Source organism: Acomys russatus, chromosome 19 (genome assembly GCF_903995435.1).
Source record: "Acomys russatus chromosome 19, mAcoRus1.1, whole genome shotgun sequence".
NCBI lineage: Eukaryota > Metazoa > Chordata > Mammalia > Rodentia > Muridae > Acomys > Acomys russatus.
The window spans coordinates 23,381,114-23,402,964 of NC_067155.1; the positions used below are offsets into that span (position 1 = coordinate 23,381,114).

General features: G+C 41.9%; 1 non-coding gene across 1 annotated transcript; it reads right to left on the reverse strand.

Annotated features, from left to right (window-relative positions):
• Positions 1–425: 425 nt before the first annotated feature.
• LOC127204085 (U2 spliceosomal RNA) lies at positions 426–616 on the reverse strand. Its single transcript, XR_007832440.1, has one exon. It is a non-coding gene; the product is annotated as a U2 spliceosomal RNA (small nuclear RNA).
• Positions 617–21,851: the final 21,235 nt, after the last annotated feature.

A 21,851-nucleotide genomic window follows, 5' to 3' on the forward strand; every position in this document is an offset into this window, starting at 1 on the left:
GATGCCCAAGAGTGATGCACTGGAAGCCAAGATAGAGAAGACTTCCATAGCCACCTTGACCTTTCCCTTGGTGCTGTGGTAGACAGGGAGGAAGATGATCCAGACACTGCAGAACATCAGCATGCTAACAGCCAGGAATTTGGCTTCACTGAATGTATCCAGCAGATTTACTGAACATAGTAAAATCACAGTTTTTCTCACTGTTTCAGGATCAGAGAGCTTTGTTTTAGTGAGAGAAGCTCTCATGGGTATGTTCTGAGCATTTTTATTTTTTCAAAAAATACTGACTTTGCCTTGAAAAATATGTGTTACTGAGTGTTTCTTCTGGAACACACTGTCACATTGAAGTACTATGCCTTCAAAACCTGACTGTTTTTACACATTTTCTGACCAATGAAACAACTTCTTTTTTGGGGGGGGTCCCCGAGGGGTGCACCGTTCCTGGAGGTACTGCAATACCAAGTTGATGCATGGAGTGGATGGAGCAAGCTCCTATTCCAACTCCCAGCTCCAAAAATCCATTTAATATATTGTCCTCGGATAGAGAATGTATCAGATATTAAACTGATAAGAACAGATACTACACTTGATCTTAGCCAAAAGGCCGAGAAGTGATGAAACAACTTTTCTTAACATGGAGAATGAATTTATTCAATTTTCTTAAAAAGGGGATTTTTGCCTTAGTGGGGGGGATGCTTTACATTACGCTAATTTGTTCTATCTATCCATTTGTAAGAGACTTAGTGAAATCACTGTTTTCCCCACTATTCATGATCAGAGAACTTAGTTTTCATGAGTGAAACTCTCACGAGTGTGTTTTGAACATTTTCATTTTTTCGTGAAAACAGTGACTTTGCATTGAAATGTATACATTACTGTGTGTTTCTACACAGTACATACTGTCACCTAAAAGTAATTTGCTTTCCAAAATAGACAATTTTTACACATTTTCTGAGCAAAGAAGCAACTTCTTATCATGAAGGAAAAATTTATTCATTTTAGTTAAAAACAAGATTTTTGCCACATTTTTTGGATTATACCCAGTTGTAAGAGACTTTGTGAAATCACGGATTTTCTCACTTTTTCATGGTTAGGGAACTTAGTTTTAGTGAGAGAAGCTCTCAGGGGGGTGTTTTGAGTATTTTCATTTTTTTTTACAGAACTAGTGACTTTCATTGAAAAATATGCATTTCTGTGTGTTTCTTCTCATACACACAGTCACGAAGAAGAACTGTGCATTCAAAAACTGATTGTTTTTACACATTTTCTGACCAAAAACCAACTGCTTAACATGATAAACATTTTTACTCAATTTCCTTAGAAACGGGATTTTTTTTCCTTAGGGAGGATGCGTTCCAATACAATATTTTTTGTCTATCCACCCAGTTGTAAGGGACTTGGTGAAATTATTGTTCTTCTCACTTTTTCATGGTCAAGGAGCTTAGTTTTAGTGAGAGAAGCTCTCATGGGTGTGTTTTGAGCATTTTCATTTTCCACACAATTAATGTCTTTGTCTTGAAAAATATGCATTACTGTCTGTTTCATCTCAAACACAATGTCACGTAGAAGTACTGTGCCTTCAAAAACTGACTGTTTTTACACATTTTCTCACAAAAGAAACAACTTCCTAATGTGAAGGTAGAATTTATTCAATTTCTTTAGAAACGGGATTTTAGTGTATTTTGAGCATTTTCATTTTTTCACAGAAAAAGTGATTTTGCCTTGAAAATTTTGCATTACTTTGTGTTTCTTCATGAAGTTCCTGTCATGTAGAAATACTGTGCCTTCAAAAACTGACTGTTTTTACTCATTTTCTGAGCAAAGTAACAACTGCTTAAAGGAAGAAAGAATTTATTCATTATCATTACAGACCAGATTTTTGCATTTAGGGGGGATGGTTTACAATACACTATTTTTGGTCTATCAATCCAATAGTAAGAGACTTTGTAAACTCATTGTTTTTCTCACTTTTTCATGGTCAGGGAGCTTAGTTATAGTGAGAGGAGCTCTCACGGGTATGTTTTGAGCATTTTAATTTTTCACAAAAAAAATAGTGACTTTCCCTTGAAAAATGTGCGTTACTGTGTGTGTCTTCTCGAACACACTGTCACACAGAAGTACTGTGCCTTCCAAAACTGACTGTTTTTACATGTTTTCTGACCAAAGAACACCCTATTAATGTGAATGAAAATTAACTCTATTTCGTTAGAAAAAGGATTTTTCAATATGGGGGATGCTTCGCAATACACTATTTTTGGTCTATCCACCAGTTTTAAGGGACTTAGTGAAGTCGCTGTTTTTCTCATTTTTCATGGTCAGGAAGCTTAGTTTTAGTGAGAGAAGCTCTCATGGGTGTGTTTTGAGCATTTTCATTTTTTCACAAAAATAGTGACTATGCCTTTGAAAGTATGAGTTACTCTGAGTCTCTTCTGGAACACATTGTCACATTGAAGTACTGTGCCTTTAAAAAATTGAATGTTTTTACACATTTTCTGACCAAAGAAAAAAACATCTTTTTTATGGCATGTTCCTTTATTCTTATTTGAATGACATTTGTCTCAATTATTACCATGGGGGGTATTTAACATTGTTGGCAAGGATAGCTAAATACAAAAGAGTCACAACTTCCCAAATTCTCATCTTAATTTTTTTCTTAATTTTTACCACATTATGCTATGCATTACATTGGCATTACAATTCTGAAATTAAAGTGAATCAATGAGGAAAACCAAGTCAACTTTTCAGTAATCTATATTGACATGCATTACCAAACAATTAGAAGATTTGACTTGAGGGTGACGATGACAATAAAGAGAAATGATAGACTGCATGCACTTGTAACTCTAAAGTAATTGCAGCTAAGTACAACAATATTGGAGCAATGATTGCTTTTGAGACTACGGAAATAAATTTAAACCATGTAAACATTGTCTGTATAACCAAAAAACATCCATATTTCCTAAGCTTTTGTTTATCTGAGCACTTTTCAAGGATTTCTCATTTTTCCACAGATTAATATTTAAAATAAAGCTTTACTTAAAACGTCTGTGTTGGATTTAGGTGTCCACTCCAGGCACATCTTCAATGGAATGGCATGCATCTAGAAAAGAGGGTGGGCAAATGGATTCACAGGTGATAAAACTCAGTCAGGCTTAAGTTATACAAGAATCCTAAAGCATCCAACACCTCCCACATATTTTCTCACCATCTTCTAAATGTCCCAAGGATCTTCATTTTGCAGGCAGCACCAGTGATCCCAGGGGTTGAAGATACCACATGCTGGTGCCTTTGGAAGTGACATAAAAGCCTTGCTGCTCCCATGATTATCTCATCTCTCACAGCCCTAACAACATCCCTGGGCCATAATTACACAGTCTCTTTTTTCTTTCCATGTAAAATAACTATTATGTTTCTGTTTCTTTGCAGGTTACTTTAAATAAATGGCTGGAGTATAAGAATAGATTATTAGTGCAAATTAACCTAACTCACTCTTATCAGTTTGACACACTTATGGCTGTATGTATTACTGTGTTGTAGTAATTACTTGTTATAGTTTATTCAATATATGTTCATTACATAGGGCTTGAACTTTGTGTCTTCATTCCTCTAGAGCTCTAGAAAGAGGAATATGGAATGTTTAGCCTATTGGTCTAAAGCAGATAGAAGTTAATAGGCTTTTTAAAATTTACTCAGAAAAAACTTCTTAATGTGAAGGAAGAATTTATTCAATTTCAATAGAAACAGGATTTTTGCCTTAATGGGGATGCTTTAAAATACACTATTTTTGAGGGAGATCCAAGATGGCGGTGAGCAGTGTGGACCATGTTGAGAAGCTCCAGTGAACAGTTTGGGGAATTGCACAGAGTTCTGAACAAGGAACACCGAGGTCCACACGCCACTGCAGTGGGAGTGCTCCTAGGTTCGAGGGGACCAGGGTGCAGAGGGCCTGCATGGCCCTGTCCATGGGAGGAGCGCAGATTTTCTCGGACTGGAGCAGCAGTGGCAGCAGTGGTGGTGGCAGCAGCAGCAGCAGAGGTGGCTGAGGTTTGCAGCTCGGAGCAGTCCAGTGGAGGCAATTGGTGTGGTGGCCAGTGGGAGTTCCTGGGGGAGAGGGGACTCTGGGCAGGATTTGGGCCATGCAGCATGATTGGGCTCTGTGACCCAAGCTCAACTTGGCTCATGGCTTGTGACCTGAGACCCAAACTAGACTCAGCACACAGTTCAGCCCCGGTGATCCAAGCTCAGCTCAGGGCACACTTCCGCTATGGAGATGCTAGCTCAGCTCAGAGAGCAGTTCCACCGGAGACGCTAGCTTAGCTCAGAGCACAGTTCTAGTGCTGAGACCCAGGCTGAGTTCAGCGTGCAGTTTCGGCCCAGAGTCCCTAGCAGGACTTGGGGAGCAGGTTGGGCCCAGAGACTCTAGCTAAAGTTTGCACACAATCATGGCACTGAGACTCTGGCTGGGCTCTCTGCGCAGTTTAGGCCCAGAGTCCCTGGCTGAATTCAGAGCACAGTTTGGGTCCAGAGTCCCTGGCTGAGCTCAGTGCGCAATTCTACCCCTGAGACTCTGAGACACAATGAAAAGAAGAAATCTGAGGATAATAGGCATTGAAGAAAGAGAAGATATCAGACTCCAAGGCCCAGAAATTATTCTCAACAAAATCATAGAAGAAAATTTCCCCAATCTAAAGAAAGAGATGCCTATAAACATACAAGAGGCCTACAGAACACCAAATAGAATAGACCAGAAAAGAAAAACTGCCCATCACATAATAATCAAAACACAAAACATACAGAACGAAGAAAAAAGATTAAAAGCTGCAAGGGAAAAGGGCCAAATAACATTTAATGGCAAAACTATCAGAATTACACCCGACTTCTCAGCAGAGACCATCAAAGCCAGAAGGGCCTGGACAGAGATCCTACAAAACCTAAGAGACCACAGATGCCAGGCCAGACTACTTTACCCAGCAAAACTATCAATAACTATTGATGGAGAAAACAAAATATTCCATGACAAAAACAAATTCAAACAGTATCTATACACAAATCCAGCTTTACAGAAGGTACTAGAAGGAAAACTCCATTCCAAAGGGACAAGCTACAACCAAAACTACTCAGGAAACAGATAACTATGCCATGGCAAAAACACAACTACACAAACGCTCGACTGGAACCAACATCAATTTTAATACCTTTAACAGTCACTGGTCATTTATATCTCTCAACATCAATGATCTCAATTCTCCAATAAAAAGACACAGACTAACTAAATGGATGCATAAACAAGATCCAACATTCTTCTGCATCCAAGAAACACATCTCACCCATAATAATAGACATGACCTCAGGGTAAAAGGTTGGAAAAAATATTCCAAGCAAATGGGCACAAGCAGGCATAACCATTTTAATATCTAACAAAATAGACTTCCAACCAAAATTAATCAAAAGGGATGAGGAAGGACACTTCATACTCATCAAACATAAAGTCAACCAAGATGACATCACAATTCTGAACATCTATGCTCCCAATACAAGGACATCAACATTTGAAAAAGATCTATTAATGAAGCTTAAGCCACACATCGATCCCCACACAATAATAGTGGGAGACTTCAACACCCCACTATCACTGAAGGGTAGGTCATTGAAACAGAAACTAAGCCGAGAAATAACATCATTAACCAATGCTATGAATCAAATGAATCTAACAGATATCTATAGAACCTTTCACCCAAACAAGAAAGAATATACCTTCTTCTCTGCACCCCATGGAACCTTCTTCAAAATTGATCACATCGTAGGTCACAAAGCAAGCCTCAACAGATACAAGAGGATTGAAATAATACCTTATATCCTATCAGATCACCATGCTCTTAGGCTGCAATTCAACAACAACAGAAATAACAAAAAGCCTACACGTATGTGGAAACTAAACAACTCTCTGATCAATGACACCTGGGTCAGGGAAGAAATAAAGGAAGAAATTAAGGAGTTCCTGAAATTCAATGAAAATGAAGGAACAACATACCCAAATTTGTGGGATACAGTGAAAGCAGTGCTAAGAGGAAAATTCATAGCACTAAGTGCCTTTAAAAAGAAATTGGAAACATTGCACATAAGCAACTTAATGACAAAGCTGGAAGCCCTAGAAAAAAAGAAGCAGAAACACCCAAGAGGAGTACACGTCTGGAAATAATCAAACACAGGACTGAAATTAATAAATTAGAAACTAAGAAAACAGTCCAAAGAATCAACAAAACCAAGAGCTGGTTCTTTGAGAAAATCAACAAGATAGACAAACTGTTAGCCAAGCTAACTAAAAGGCAGAGAGACCATATTGAAATCAACAAAATCAGAAATAAAAAGGGAGATATAACAACAGACACTGAAGAAATACAAAGAACCATAAGATCCTACTTTGAAGGCATATATGCCACAAAATTTGAAAATCTAAGGGAAATGGACAATTTTCTTCATCAATTTCACTTGCCCAAATTGAGTTAAGAACAGATAAACAAGCTAAATAGTCCCATTTCCCCTACAAATAGAAGCAATCATTGATAGTCTCCCAACCAAAAAAAGCCCAGGGCCAGATGGTTTCAGTGCAGAATCCTACCAGACCTTCAGGGGCAAGCTAATACCAATACTCTTCAAGCTACGCCAAAAGATAGAAATGGATGGAACCTTACCAAATTCATTCTATGAGGCCATAGTCACATTGATACCTAAACCTCACAAAGACCCAACAAAGAAAGAGGACTTCAGGCCAATTTGTCTTATGAAGATCGATGCAAAAATACTCAATAAAATACTTGCAAAATAGAATACAAGAACACATCAAAGATATCATTCACCATGGCCAGGTAGGCTTCATTCCAGGCATGCAGGGATGGTTTAATATATGGAAATCCATCAATGTAATCCACCATATAAACAAACTGAAAATTAAAAAAACCACATGATCATCTCCTTAGATGCAGAGAAAGCATTTGATAAAATCCAACACCCATTCATGTTTAAAGTTCTGGAGAGATCGGGGATACAAGGCACCTTCCTCGACATAATAAAGGCTATATACAGCAAGCCAATAACCAAAATCAGAGTAAATGGTGAGATACTCAAGGAAATTCCTCTAAAATGGGAACAAGGCAAGGCTGCCCACTCTCTCCATAGCTCTTCAATATAGTACTTGATGTTCTAATCAGAGCAATAAAGACCACAAAAGGAGATCAGAGGTATCCAAATGGGAAAGGAGGAAGTCAAATTATCCCTATTAGCAGAAGATATGGTAGTGTACATAAGTGACCCTCAAAATTCCACCAAAGAACTCCTACAGCTGATAAACATCTTCAGCAAATTGGCTGGATACAAAATTAACTCAAAAAAGTCTTAGCCTTCCTATACACAAATGACAAGCTTGCAGAGGAAGAATTTAGGAAAACCACACCCTTCACACTAGCCACAAGCAATATAAAATATTTAGGAGTTCTTCTAACCAAGCAAGTGAAGGACTTGTTTGAAAAAAATTTCAAAACTCTGAAGAAAGAGATTGAAGATGACCTGAGAAGATGGAATGATCTTCCTTGCTCATGGATCGGGAAAATTAACATAGTAAAAATGGCCATCTTACCAATATCAATCTACAGAGTCAATGCAATCCCTATGAAAATACCTACACAATTTTTTAAAGACATTGAAAGTTCAATTCTGAACTTCATATGGAAAAACAAAAAAAAACAGAATAGCTAAAACAATCTTGTACAATAAAAGATCCTCCAGAGGAATCTCCATACCAGATCTCAAGGTGTACTATAAAGCAATAGCAATTAAAACAACATGGTACTGGCACAGCAACAGGCTGGTTGATCAGTGGAAGCGAATTGAAGACCCAGATATGAATCCACACACATATGGTCACTTGATTTTTGACAAAGAAGCCAAATCCATTCAATGGAAAAAAGATAGCATCTTCAACAAATGGTGCTGGTCTAACTGGATGTCTATGTGTAAAAAAAAAATGCAACTGGACCCATATTTGTCACCTTTCACAAAACTTAAATCCAAGTGGATCAAAGACCTCAACATAAAACCAGAGACACTAAGCCACTTAGAAGAAAAAGTAGGGGAAAGCCTGGAACATATTGGCACAGGGGACAACTTCCTGAACAGAACACCAACAGCCCAGGCCCTAATGTCAACAATTAATAAATGGGACCTCATGAGGCTGAGAAGCTTCTGTAAGGCAGGAGACACTGTCAAAAGAACAAAGTGACAGCCTACAGACTGGGAAAAGATCTTCACCAACCCTACATCTGACAAAGGTCTAATATCCAAAATATATAAAGAACTCAAGAAATTAAACACCACCAAACCAAATAACCCAATTGAGAAATGGGGCTTGGAACTAAACAGAGAATTCTCAACAGAGGAATATCAAATGGCTGAGAAACACTTAAAGAAATGCTCAACCTCCTTAGTCATCAGGGAAGTGCAAATCAAAACAACTCTGAGATTCCATCTTACACCCCTCAGAATGGCTAAGATCAAAACTTCAAGCAACACCACATGCTGGCGAGGATGTGGAGAGAGAGGAACACTCCTTCATTGCTGGTGGGAATGCAAACTAGTACAGCCACTTTGGAAATCTATCTGGTGCTATCTCAAAAAAATGGGAATAGGGCTTCCTCAAGACCCAGCTATTCCACTCCTTGGAATATACCCAGAAGATGCTCCAGAACACAAGAAAATTTGCTCAACTATGTTCATAGCAGCCTTATTCATAATAGCCAGATCATGGAAACAGCCTAAGTGTCCCTCAGTAGAAGAATGGATCAAGAAACTGTGGTACATTTACACTATGGAATACTACTCAGCTATTAAAAACAAGGAATTCCTGAAATTTGTGGACAAATGGATTGAACTAGAAATGATCATAATGAGTGAGTTAACCCAGAAGCAGAAAGACTCAAATGGTATATACTCACTTATATCTGCCTATTAGCCCAAGGGGCATGTCCCACAAAAGCCTTCACTTACCAGGAAACTGGGACAGAGGGGAGGACATCCTATTGGGACTCTAGATGAGAGAATCATGGGAGAATATCAAAGTAGAAGGATCCAGAGGGTCCTAGAAACCTACAAGTAGAACATTATGATAGGCAGATTCGGGCCCAGGGGTCCCACTCAAACTAAAGCACCAGCCAAGGACAATATAGGCAGAAAACTTTAAGCCCCTACCCAGATCTAGCCAATGGTCAGAACATTCTCCACAGTTGAGTGGAGAGTGGGATATGACTTTCTCACGTACCCTGGTGCCTCACATTTGACCATGTCCCCTGGAGGGAGAGACCTGGTAGCACTCAGAGGAAGGACAGCAGGTTACCAAGAAGAGACTTGATACCCTATGAGCATATACAGGGGGAGGTAATCCCCCTCAGGAACAGTCATAGGGGAGGGGAATAAGGGGAAAATGGGAGGGAGGAAAGAATGGGAGGATACAAGGGATGGGATAACCATTGAGATGTAACAAGAATAAATTAATAAAAAAATTTAATTAATTAATAAAATATATTTTTTTAAAAATTATGTTTCAAGAAATGAATTGGAGGCTGGGGTCAGAATTCACTTTGGGTCACAATGATCCCTTTAACAAGATCAATGAAAAGAGGTCAGATCACCTGTCTTGAGTGGAAAATAAATAAATAAAATAATAAAAAATAAAAAAGAATAAATTAACAAAAAATAAATAAATAAATCTTTAAAAAAAAAAAAAAAGAAAAGAAAATGTCATAAAACTGTTTTTTGAAAGCCCTCAACTTCTACACATGTGTTTTTTGCAGGAAGAAACAGCACATTAATGCATGTTTCTGAGTGAAAAGTCACTGTCTCTAAAGAAAACGTGAACACACTAAACAAAAACTTGTGTGAGCTACTGTGATGAGAACACCAGGTTCCTGCTCACAGCACAAACACTGATTTCACTAAACACAGTCACACACTCAGAACTTGTACAACTGCGTTGATAGGCAAAAGTAGTGCACTGTAAGGCATGACTCTTTAGGGAAAACCCTGCTTCTAATGAAATTAATGAACTGAATATCAAAATTATACAGCATGTCCGAGGTTAGAAAGGGTCATAAAACTGTCGTTTTTGAATGCACTTCACTTCTACACATGTGTTTGCTGCAGGAAGAAACAACATGGTAATGCCAGTTTCTGAAAAAAAAAGTCACTGTTTCTAAGGAAAACTAAACACACTGAACAAACACTTGTGTGAGCTACTGTGATGAATACTAAGGTTCCCTGCTAACAGAAAAGTGAGAGAAAGGCTGATTTCACTAAAAACAGTCACATACTCAAAACCTGTACAACTGCGTTGATAGTCAAAAGTAAGGCATGACTCTTTAGACAACAAGCCTGCTTCTAAAAAAAAATTGAAAAACTACATTTCACAAGTTTGAAACTTGTTTCCTTGGTGAGAAAATGTCATAAAAGTGTCATTTTTGAAAGCACTCTACTTCTACACATGGGTTTGTTGCAGGAAGAAATAGCAAAGTAACACGTGTTTCTGAAAGAAAAGTCACTATTTCTAAGGAAAAGTGAACACACTGACCAAACACTTGTGTGAGCTACTGTGATAAAAGCACCGGATTCCTGCTCACAGAAAAGTGAGAGAATTGCTAATGTCACTAAAGACTGTCACATACTCAGAACTTGTACAACTGCGTTGATAGGCATGACTCTTTAGGAAAAAAAAAAAAAAAAAAAAAAAAAACACTTCTAGGAAAATTGAACAAATGCATCTGAGAAGATTGCAACTTGTTTCCTTGGTTAGAAAACGCCATAAAAATCTTGTTTTTGAAAGCACTCTACTGCTACAGATGTGTTTGTTGCAGGAAGAAACAGCATGATAATGCATTTTTCTGAAAGAAAAGTCACTGTTTCTAAAGAACACTGAATACACTGAACAAGCACTTGTGTGAGGTACTATTACTAGAACTAAGGTTCCCTGCTCACAGAAAAGTGAGTCAAATGCTGATTTCAGTAAACACAGTCACATACTCAGAACCTGTACAAGTGCATTCCTAGGCAAAAATAGTGCACTGTAAGTCTTGACTTTTCAGGCAAAAAAAAAAAAAACTGCTCCTAACGAAACTGAACAAATGCATCTCAAAAGTTTGCAACTTTTGTCCTTGGTTAGAAAACATCATAAAACTTTTGTTTTTAAAGGTACTCAACTTCTACACATGTGTTTGTTGCAAGAAAAAGCAGCAGGGTAACACACATTTCTGAAAGAAAAGTCACTGTTTCTAAGGAAAAATGAACACACTGAACAAACACTTGTGTGAGCAACTGCATGACCCTTGGGGCAAAAACCCACTTTGAACAGAATTTTTAAAATGCACCTTAGAAGTTAGCAACTTTTTTTCCTTGGCTAGGAAACATCATAAAACTGTTGTTTTTGAAAGCACTCTATTTCTACACATGTGTTGGTTGCAGGAAGAAACAACATAGTAACACACGTTTCTGAAAGAAAAGTCACTGTTTCTAAGGAAAGCTGAACACACTGAACAAACACTTGTGTGAGCTACTGTGACTAAAACTAAGCTTCCCTGCTCACAGAAAAGTGAGAGAAATGCTGATTTCACTAAACACAGTCACATATTCAGAACCTGTACAACTGTGTTGAAAGGCAAGTTAGTGCACTTTAAAGCATGACTGTTTAGGCAAAAAAACTGCTTCTGACGAAATTGAACAAATGCATCTCAGAAGTTTTCAACTTTTCCCTTGGTTAAGAAACATCATAAAACTGTTGTTTTTGAAGGCACTCAACTTGTACACATGTGTTTGTTTTGGGAGGAAATAGCGTGGTACACAGGATTCTGAAAGAAAAGTCACTGTTTCTAAGGTTACCTGAACAGACTGAACAAACACTTGTGTGAGCTACTGTGACTAAAACTGAGGTTCCCTGCTCACAGAAAAGTGAGGGAAATGCAGATTCCACTAAACAGAATTACATACTCAGAACATGTACAACTGCGTTCCTAGGTAAAAGTAGTGCACTGTAAGTCTTGACTCTATGCAAAAAAAAAAAAAACAAAAAAACAAAAAAAAAAAAAACGCTTCTAACGAAAATTAACAAATGCATCTCAAAAGTTTGCAGCTCTTTCCTTCGTTCGGAAACTTCATAAAACTGTTGTTTTGAAAGCACTCAATTTCTACACATGTGTTTGTTTCGGGAAGAAACAGCATGTTAACGCATGTTTCTGAAAGAAAAGTCACTGTTCCTAAGGAAAACTGAACACCCTGAGCTACTTGTGTGAGCTACTGTAACTAAAACTAAGGGTCCCTTCTCACAGAAATGTGAAATGCTGATTTCACTAAACACAGTCACATTCTCAGAACCTCTAGAACTGTAGTCCTAGGCAAAAGTAGTGTACTGTAAGGCATGACTGTTTAGCAAAAAACCTGCTCCTAACAAAATTGAATGTGTCTCAGAAGTGTGCAACTTGTTTCCTTGGTTAGAAAACATCATGAAAGCACTCTACTTCTACACATGTGTTTGTTGCAGGAAGAAACTGCATGGTAACCCATGTTTATGAAAGAAAAGTCACTGTTTCTAAGGAAAACTGAATACACTGTAAAAATACTTGTTTGAGCTACTGTGACTAAAACTAAGCTTCCCTGCTCACAGAAAAGTGAGAGAAACACTGATTTCACTAAGCACAGTCACACATGCCCCCAATCATCCACCCCTGTAGTCCTCCAATCCTCCAGACCTACATCGCTCCACTCCTCCAGTCTTCCAATTCTCCAGTCCCCAGCACTCCAGTTGCACAGCCCTGCAGTCTGCCAGTCCTCCTCTACTCCATGCCTGCATTCCACCACCTCTCCAACCCTCTAGTCCTTCAGTCTTCTAGGCCTCCATCTCTCCTGCCCTGTAATCCTACAGTCCACCAGCCCTCCATCCTGGCAGTCATTGACTCCTCCAGTCCTCTAGTCCTCCAGGGCTCCAGTCTTCCAGTACCCCTGTTCTCCAGCCCTCCAGTCCTCCAGCTCTCTAGTCCTCAAGTCCTGCAATCCTCCAGTAGGCAGTCCTCCACTCCTCCAGGCAATCAGCCCTGCAATCCTCCAGTCCTGCAGTCCTCCAGCCCTGCAGGCTTCCAGCTCTTCGGCCCCCCAGCCCTGCATTCTTCCAGTCCTCCAGGCCTCTAGACATCTAGTCCTCCACCCCACCAGTCCACCAGCCATCCTGTCCTCCAGCTCTTGAGCCCACCATTCCTCCAGCATTCCAATCCACCAGTGCCATAGTCCTCCAGTCCTCCAGTCCCCCAGTGCTCCCATCCCCTGTCCTGCCATCCCCAGCCCTCCAGCCCCTCAGGTCACCAGTCCTCCAGCCCTGCAGATACCCAGTCTGCACTACCCCAGTCCTCCAGTCCTCCAGTTTTCCAACCGTCCAGTCCCAAGCCCTGCAGTCCTCCAGTCCTCCCTCTAGTCCTCCAGCCCTGCAGTCCTCTAGTTCTCCACCCTTCCAGTCCAGCCCAGCCTTGAAGCACTACAGCCCTATAATCATGCAGTCGCCCAGCACCCAAGTCCTCCATTCCTTCAGTCCTCTAGCCCTCCATGCTTCCAATCCTCCAGCCCTGTAGTCCTCCAGCCGTCCAGTCCTACAGCCCTCCATTCCTCTAGTCTTCCAATTCTCCAGTCCCCCAGCCCTTCAGTCTCACCTGTCCTTCTGTCCTCCAGCCCTGCATTCCTCCACCCCTCCAGTCCTCTAGTCCTACACTCCTCCAGCCATCCATCCCCGCAGTCCTCCACTCCTATAGTCCTACAGTCCTCCTGTTCTCCAACCCTCCAGTCCTCCAGCTCTCTAGTCCTCCAGTCCTGCAGTCCTCAAGTCCTGCAATCCTCCAGTACTGCAGTCCTCCATTCCTCCAGTAATCCAACTCTGCAGTCCTCCAGCCCACCAGTCCTCCAGCTCTCCTGTCTTCCAGCCCTGCAGTTCTCAGTCCTCCAGCTCTCCAACACTCCATTCATCCAGCACTTCAATACCAGCGCTGCAGTCCTCCAGTCCTCCAGTCTTCCTGTTCCCCAGTCCTCCAGCCCTTCAGGCCACCACTCCTCCAGTCCTCCAGTCCTCCTCCAGTCCTCCTGCTGTCCTCCAGCCTTGCAGTCCTCCACGCCTCCAGTACTCCAGCCCTCCAGTCCTGAAGTCCTCCAGTCCTCTAGCCCTGCAGTACTCCAGTCCTCTAATGCTCTAACCCTCTAGACATCCAGCCCTGCAGTCCTCCCACCCTATAGCCCTGCAGTCCTCCCATCCTCCAGTCCTCCAGCCTTCCTGTCTTCCCACCCTGCAGTCTTCCAGTCCTCCATCCCTCCATCCTTTAGCCCTCCTGTCCTCCCATCCTCCAGCCTTCCATCCCTCCAACACTCCAGCTCTCCAGTTCCATCCCTCCAGCCCTCCTGTCCTCTAGCCCTCCTGTCCTCCAGTCCTCCTGTCCTCCTGCCTCCAGCCTTCCAACCTTCCCCTCTCTCTGGCCCTCTCCTCACTTCAGTCCTCTGGTTCTCTAACCCTCCCTCCTACCTAAGGGGAACCTCAGCTCCAGTAAACAAGGGCATGACATTAGGGCTAATAGGCCTGAGTCTCCCATAATGAATACGTATGCATTTGCCATCTGTGGTGGTTTGAATAGGTATGACCCCTACAGATTCTATGTTTGAATGCTTGCCCATAGTGAGTGGCACTGTTAGGAGGTGCTGCCTTGCTTGTGTAGGTGTAGCATTGTTGGAGGAAGTGAATTACTGTTGAGGCGGGCTTTGAAGTCTTACATAAGCTTAGGCTATGCCCTGTTTGCCACACAGTCCCCTGCTGCATGTGGATCAAGATGTAGAACTCTCTGCTCCTCCAGTACCATGTCTGTCTGCATGCTACCATGTTCCGTACCATTATGAAAATGGGCTAAACCTCTGAAACTGCTAGCCAGCCCCAACAAATTGTTTTCCTTTATAAGAGTTGCTATGGTCATGGTGTCTCTTCACAGCAACAAAAGGTAAGCACCATCTCTGTCCACATAGCCTAGGCTCACAGCATGGCTACCAGTGGCAGTTGCCCATGGGAAGGGTGAGAAGAGGAAGGCAGTGGTTGGACACATCTCTGGGGAAGATTCATGAGACCCCTTAGTCTAGCCAAAGCTGTGGCAATGAGGCAATACTATGGGAATGCAGCCAAGTTCTAGCAGTAAATATTATCATTTTGTGTCAAGTAGGAGAAACCATCTCTGTGGATGATAAAACAGTAAAACGCAGCCGGGCATGGTGGTGCATGCCTGTAGTCCCAACACTCAGGAGGCAGAGGCAGGCAGATCGCTGTGAGTTTGAGGCCAGCATGGTCTACAGAGTGAGTCCAGTACAGCCAGGGCACAGAGAAACCCTGTCTCAAAAGACCAAAACAAACAAACAAACAAACAAAAAAACAGTCAAACACAGTGTCCTTTTCCACTCAACATTCCTCTTCAAAAATAGAGAAGAGGGGTTGGAGAGATGCCTTACGGGTCAAGAAAGCTTTATGATCTTGTAGAGAACATAAGTTCACTTACCCACATGCACATCAGACAGTTACAGCCTCCTGTGAAGCCAGGTCCAGGAGATGAAGCCAATACCCTGTCCTGGCTCTGTGGGCACTCATTCTTGTGCACACTCACTCTTGTACACAATCCCACACTCACACACACACATATGCACATAATTTAAAGTTTGTTAGTTGGAATCTATTTTCAAAATATGTAAAGACAGGAAGAACTTAAAAAGTATTTCATTAGCTGAGTGTAGTGGTGCCCGCCTTTAATCCCAGCACTTCGAAGGCAGAGGCAGGAGGATCTCTGTGAGTTCAAAGCCAGCCTGTTCTATATAGTTCCAGGCCATTCAGGGCTCCATGTGAGACCCTGTGTCAAAAAAAAAATAAAAAATAAAAAATAAAAAAAACAAATAAAAAAGTAGCTCATTAACATATAAAATGTGTGTTTTTAACAGTGACCTTTCTTTAAAATGTCACACCAAGCAAGCCTGACTCACTACTGCCAACTAGTTAATTGCCAATGTGACTAAAACCAACAATAATATTTTTAAATGTTTTTAAAAGAATCTAAATGATCATTTCTTGTACAAAGCCAGTCTGAGATACAACATGTGCAGAAAACCAAGAAAATGGACTCAGAAAAATAACAGAACAGATAAAGAGCCTGTAAGGCAGCCAGCTAAAAAGTAAATATGCCAAAATCAGTAGTTTTTCTATATATCAGCAATAATCAATTTGGTTTTTTATGTTAACATTCACGATGGCAACATGAATAATACAATACCTGAAATAAATACAATGAAAGTCCCTGTACATATTTTATGATAGAAATAAAAATGTTACTGAAGATATAAAAGACACAAAAGGAGAAAATATATCATGTTCCTAGGCTGAATAACTCATTAGTATAAAAATCTATAGATTTATATTTTCATCAGAATCAAAATTATATTTTGTGTACTCATGTGTTTGTGTGGTGGTCGTGGTGGTGGTGGTGGTGGTGTGTGTGTGTGTGTATGTATGTGGTAGTGGTGGTGTGTGTGTGTGGTGCATGTCTGTATACTGGTGTGTGTGTGTGTGTGTGTGTGTGTGTGTGTGTGTGTGTATGGTGGTAGTGGCTGTGTGTGTGTGGTGCATGTCTGTATACTGGTGTGTATGTGTGTGTGTGTGTGTGTGTGTGTGTGTGTATGGTGGTAGTGGCTGTGTGTGTGTGGTGCATGTCTGTATACTGGTGTGTGTGTGTGTGTGTGTGTGTGTGTGTATGCTTACATGCACTTGATCATGCCCAGCTTTTTATGTGGGCACTGGGATCTGAGCTCAGGTCCTCAAGACTACATAGCAAGTGTTCTTATTCACCGAGACATTTCCCAAGCCATGCAAAATTATTTTTTTTCCATCTTACTTTTTATGTGTTTGGAATCCATGTATGCCTGTGCATGGTATGTGCATGGTATGTGCAATGCCTGTAGAGGCTAGAAAAAGGGGTCAGATCCTACCTGAACCAGCAGTTACAAGAGGTTGTGGGCTGCCATATAGGGGCTGGGGGCTAAAACTGGGTCCTCTGAAAGAGCAGCAAGTGCTTTAACCACTAAACCATCTCTCCAGCACCAAGATCTGTATTCCCCATGCTCCCTCATCACTAAGTACCCATATTCAACAACATATCAGGCAAAATAAGACTAAATATACTTTGAATAAATGAAAACAATTCATTGAAAATGAATCACTGGTATCCAACAGAAGGAGTCTGACTCATACTTAATTATACTACATGCTTTATCCTAGTGTATTTAAGACTCTTAGGCAACCTCATTATAGGAAATGGTATCACTTTTACATAATATTATTACTTGAGATTTTTGACTCTTTGGTTCTTTTTTTTTTAATACATTTAGCAATTTCATTTGTTTGTTTTTGTTTTTCAAGACAGGGTTTCGCTGTGCAGCCCTGGCTGTCCTGGAACTCACTCTGTAGACCATGATGATCTTGAATTCAGAGTGATCCACCTGTCTCTGTCTCCTCCCTGAGTGCTGAGATTAAAGGCATGTTCCATTACTTCCCACCCCATTTAGTAAGCTTTTTTTTTTTTTTTTAAGTACAGTTAGTGTTGTCTTCTTTTAAAAGTACAGGTAGTGTTGGCTTAGATATACAAAAAACACAGAACTCCTGCAGTTTGGTTTAATGGCCAGCAGGTGGAGACAGAGAAAAAAGTCATTTAGGGTGCAAGCAGGGCGCGGGGCGGGGGGGGGGGGGGGGGGGGGGTTGGGTATCAATCAGGTTGCTCTCATTAGAAACAATGACTGGGGCCCAGCTTTGCATTGAAATCACCTGGGACAAGTTTAAACGGATTCTGAACTGAGTGGTCTGAGGTATACATGCCATTGCTTTGAGATTTTTTTTCCCCTTCGAAACAGGGTTTCTCTGTGTAAAAGCCCTGGCTGTCCTGCACTCACTATGTAGACCAGGCTAACCTCCAACTCACAGATATCTATATGCCTGCCTCTGCCTCCTGGAGTGCTGAGATTAAAGGCGTGCACCACCATACCTGGCACTTTGAGAAGTTTTATATTGGTTGTATTATTGTCTCTACTTCCAACAACATCTAAGACTTCAGAATATGCTACAAGGGCGGGTTGATGTGTTGCATCATCTTCTGAAGAATTTATGGAACCCTGGCGGCTGTATAGTCTTTGTTCTCAAAAATCAGCATATTCTATGATGATAACATAGTAAGCCTGAGCTAATAAAATATCAGCTGGGTCTGGGCCGTTAACCCTAGCACTCAGAGGCAGAGGTAGACAGAGCTCTGAATTCAAAGCCAGTCTGTGCTACAAAACAAGTTCCAGGCTAGCCAAGGCTACGTAGTAAGACTCCTTGGATGGATGGATAGATAGATAGATAGATAGATAGATAGATAGATAGATAGATAGACAGGAATTTCATTAACAAAAATAATTAAAGAGAAAAAACAATATAGTTAGTACTAATCTCTTTCTCACCTCATATGAGATTCCTTCTCGCATCCAGGCATTTTCCTCCCCAGAGCCAGAAGAGTTCCTCTGCACTGCCCAGGAGTTCACAAACTCTTGTGATAGAGTCTTGGGAGAAAGCCAGACAGTTCAGCCCAGTGTATCCCCAGTCTTTATGGGCTCTGCTCCCCACGGCTTGCCTTCATTTTCTTATGTAAAACTGTGTATGTTATTTTTATATTGCAAGCTGTTATAAACTAATTTCTAAATGACACCTGTCTGTTGCCTTCTACATTTCAAAAGTAATGAATCTTTGTTGTGGAAAAGACAAAAGCAGAAAGCTGTGGGTAAAAAACGCCATCGCTAGCACCATCTAGATGCGTGTCATTACAGGCCTTTTGAGGACATGAGGGCATGTGTATGTATGTGAGTCTACATTATATATGTGAACTCACAGTCCAAACCTGTGTGCGTGTGCATGTGATCCTGGATACACTGTGGGTCATTAAGCTCCAGAACTGGGGTTTCACTAAAGATTATTTACAGTGGGGCATTTGGCTTGGCAGGTGGTGAGCATTGGTGATTTGGCTAAAGTGTGGCGTTGCTGACTAGGCCCATTGCTCAGACACACGGTAGTTTAAGAAGCTTCCTACTGTGCCGTTGTGTTTTCTAACCTCAGGATGACTCACATGACTATGGTTTGCTGGGGTTTTATGAGGAGAGCTTTTGGAAGTGTTTGGTTTGTTTGGTTTTTTTTTTCTTTTTTTTTTTTTTTTAATCATTTAAAAACATTTATTGGGCCTGAAGAGATGGCTTAGTGGTTAAGAGCACTGGCTGCTCTGCGAGAGGACCCGGGGTTCAATTCCCAGCACCCACATGGCAGCTCACAACTGTCTATAACTCCAAGATCTGACACCCTCACACAGACACACATGCAGGCAAAACACCAATGCACATCAAATAAAATATTTTTTAAAACATTTATTTGCCTGTTTATTTTATCTATGTATGTATGTGCCTGCTTGTATGCACACCTGTGTGCAAGTACCTGAGGAGACCCAAAGAGGGTGTTTGATCCCCTAAAACTGAAATTATAGGCATTGGGAGCTACTTGATGAATGTGCTGGGAACCAAACCCAGGTCCTCTGCAAGAACAGTAAGTGCTCTTTACTACTGAGCCACCTCTCTGGCCCCCTACTTAATTGTTGTTTTGTTTGTTTGTCTGTCTGTTTGTTTGTTTGTTTGTTTTGAGATGGTCTACCACCATATCCACAGGCTGGAGTTACATTCACGGCCTTCCTACTTTAGCCTTTCCAGCCAGTACTAGGGTCATGGGCTCCACACCCAGCGACTTTACCCTTCAGTAGGCATTTGGCATGATCTGAGGTAGAAGAGTGACAGGGTTTCTAAGCACATCACTGCCTGTCCCTGAACCACTGTTCTAGTATTCAACCCATCCTCCAGCTTCTGAATGCCCCTCATTGCCTGGTTCCATCCTCATTTTCCTGTAGCCTTTTCTGCTTGGGACCCTCTGCTGAGACAGTTGTCACTGAACTTTGAATATTGGCTTGGAAAGTTGCACTTCCCAACTGAGGGGGAAATTTACTCTCCTCTCTAGCCCCAGTTCCCATCTTTAAGAGCACACAGAGAAAGAGTGGTGGCGTGTGCCTTTAATCCCAGCACTCGGGAGGCAGAGGCAGGTGGATCATTGTGAGTTCGAGGCCAGCCTGGTCTACAAAGTGAGTCCAGGACAGCCAAGGCTACACAGAGAAACCTTGTCTTTAAAAAAACCAGAGCATCCTTTACTGCCCTGGTGGGGTCATTTGCCTGCTCGTCTGTTGTCTTCCAGCTGGACTTAAGTCACTTGGTGTCTTCTTGGCCCTTCTCACCTGGCCACACTGAACGGGCTGTGGCAAGAGTCTGCTGGGTGGATTGGAAAGGTATCAAACATCCCCTTATATAGATGAGCACCGAGGCCTCAGCAGGGACATGGCAGCCCCATGACCAGCCTCACCAAGGGGACAGTGGGAATGGATGATCAGGTCTGGGAGATTTCTTTTTTTCGTACTGTCTCCTACACAACTCTGCTACCATGCATATGTGAAACCCAAAGATGGGGGGGGTGGAATTCAACATATAAAGACTATTATTTCTAAGCCTGGGGTTCTATTTTTGTTTTCACCAAATTTTGACTTCCCAAACATGGCTTTTCCTATCACTCAGGACCTTAGATACAACTATCATAAAGGGTAGTGCTGAGATAAGGCCGGTGAAGCTGACTCAGCCTTCTGAGTCATCCCAGCCCCAGCCCCCACCTTCCTCCACCACCACCCACCCCACCCCACCTCCCTTCACCACAAAGCAAACCTTGAGAAGAGGAGTGTCACACACACCACAGACATTTTATTTTATGTGTATGGGTATCTTGCCTGCTTGCATGGCTGTACCACATGCACACACACACACACAGAGGCTAGTAAAGGGCATTGGATCTCCCAGACCTTCAGTTACAGATGGTTGTAAGCAGTCATGTGGATGCTAGGAATTGAATCCAGGCCCTCTGGGAGTACAGCCAGTGTTCTTATCTGTTGAACCATCTCTTCTTTGGCAAGAGAAGGGCATCATCTTTCCAACACTAGAGACCAGAGGTGACATAAGGGATGGGGAACCTTCCACTGAACTCTGGCCCTCAGAATGTAGATTTGTGGCCTGTATCTTCTGGTTGAGGCTTTACTTTGAACTTCAAGAACTGTCCTACCCTGACCATGCAATACTTGCTTGGCACTTGTGCTCATGGCTAGAGAAGGAGCAGACATACACCTGAGCCTGGGGGAAATGCAAGTAGGTGGCATGAAAATAAGTGGGACTCACAGTCAAGGGAGTACCTACCCCACCCTTGGCAAGATTGCCTTGATGGGCCCTCCCCTACCTAAGCAGTAGGCACTCAGCCTCCTTCGTCCCTTCGTTTGTCACCTCCCCCTAGCAAGGGTAACCTACTAAAACCCAGGCAGGTGCAGGTTTTGCAGATTCAAAGGTTAGTTTTTGAACCAGTTCAAGCCAGGAGGCATTCCCAGATGAGGGTGATGGGGCGCTGGAGAGAGACCAGCACCAGACCAAAGAGGAAAGCCAGTCAGGCAGTTCTTCCTGCCTGAGGGTAAGAAGAGGAGGGAGTGGCCTACCGCAAGACAGGGAGACTGGCTCTGAGAGGTTAGTGTGTGAGCCCCAGCTTGATGAGCGGGTAGAAGTCACAGACAGTGTTGGGGAGGCTTACCAGACCTGTGAGTACCTTGGAAAGATTTGCTTTA